The sequence below is a fragment of the Lucilia cuprina genome, chromosome 2 (assembly GCF_022045245.1).
Source record: "Lucilia cuprina isolate Lc7/37 chromosome 2, ASM2204524v1, whole genome shotgun sequence".
Classification (NCBI taxonomy): domain Eukaryota; kingdom Metazoa; phylum Arthropoda; class Insecta; order Diptera; family Calliphoridae; genus Lucilia; species Lucilia cuprina.
In genome coordinates this window covers 6,967,845-6,969,595 of record NC_060950.1, presented here as the reverse complement: position 1 = coordinate 6,969,595, position 1,751 = coordinate 6,967,845, and positions in this window count along the sequence as shown.

Below are 1,751 nucleotides of genomic sequence, written 5' to 3'. Positions count from 1 at the left end.
TATATAGTCTAGTCTATAGTCTAGTCTATAGTCTAGTCTATAGTCTAGTCTATAGTCTAGTCTATAGTCTAGTCTATAGTCTAGTATATAGTCTAGTATAAACTGCAGAATATCTGTTTTAGAGCGTTGCAGCTAAATTTAAATTCATTTTGAATTTAAACAATTCAAATAAATACTACATTAAAATACTGTATAAAAAGTAATGGCGTCATAAATTTTTTTGTATTAAAAAAACATATAGTTTTCCACAATTTTCGTATTGCACATATTCATACATACATATGTAAAAACATAAATTTTCCAGTAACTTTAATATTTATTTGTTTTTGTTGCCCCTTTTATTATTTTTGTGTTAATTGTACAAATAACTATTAACAGCAGAATAAAAGAATTAAAATACAAATATTTACACAAGCAGGCGTAGGTCATTTGAGTTCTATTCTGTTTGCAAGAAAGGGGTGTTGTAAAATTCAAGCTAGATTTAATATGTTCTTTTATACTACACAATAGTGGAAATGTATTTGTTATTTTAATAAAAGTTGTATACATTTTTGGTATAACTTATCATATAAGTTTATATTTAAAAAGAAAAAAAATTAAAAACTTTTAATAAATTATAAAAATTTTAAATGTTCTTGTCCCTTTTTCAGTTGCTTTCTTGTTAATACACACATGTATATATACATATATATTGCTGTCAAATTACAGGTAAGTTATGTAACATATGATATATTCATAAATCAAATTAGTTTACGAAAAAAATTTAATAATTCCCATTGAGGATTATTTTGTTCGTATGTAAATTTTTTAGTATGTTAATAAAAAGTCAATTGTTTATAATATAATTCGTCCTTAATGAGCCATTTATAAAATGCTATCAGAAATGTTCTCTCTCTATTTATATTTACGTATGTATGTGTGTAGTTGCATATTTATTTTTTTTTTCATGTTAAAATGTTTTGTAACAAAATTTAATTCACCACTGGTATTAAATTTATTCATATGTATTTAATTGTGTAAACATAAAAAAGGTAATGGCTTTATGACAAAAAAAAAAAAAAAGAAATAAACTTACTTATTGATATTCACATTTAAAAATACTAATATTGATTAAAATTAAATTCCGTTTAAATTAAGTATGAAATTTAAACAGAATATTAAGTATAGTTACCATCCGATATACAAAAATACTTATACAAATTTATAATTCAGGGAAAAATAGTTGGCCGGATAATGTCTGTAGTACATGTGTATGTATTTTGATTTGCAGTATTAAATTTTTTACCATTTAAATATTTTATTTCTTTATTAACATTGAAAATTATTTCATAATTGTTTCTTGTCATTAGACTTATATTAAGTAAAATAGTTATTTAAATTATTCATTTTATGAAACATGACATTTAACATATCGCGTCATTTAAGAAAATGTGTATATGTAGTAATAATTTGATAATACGCAAAGAAATAGGAAATATGAAAAATATACGAAATCATGTTTGTGACTGATGATGACAATGTCAAATCGTAATATTTCTACGGTTTAAAATAACGTCAATACAAGTACGGAATTTTGTTAGGAATGATCAGTGAACAATAAGATTGTACAAATTAGTATGCAGGGATTTGAAGAAATTTTATTCATAGATAGATAGATAGATAGATAGATAGATAGATAGATGATAGATAGATAGATAGATAGATAGATAGATAGATAGATAGATAGATAGATAGATAGATAGATAGATAGA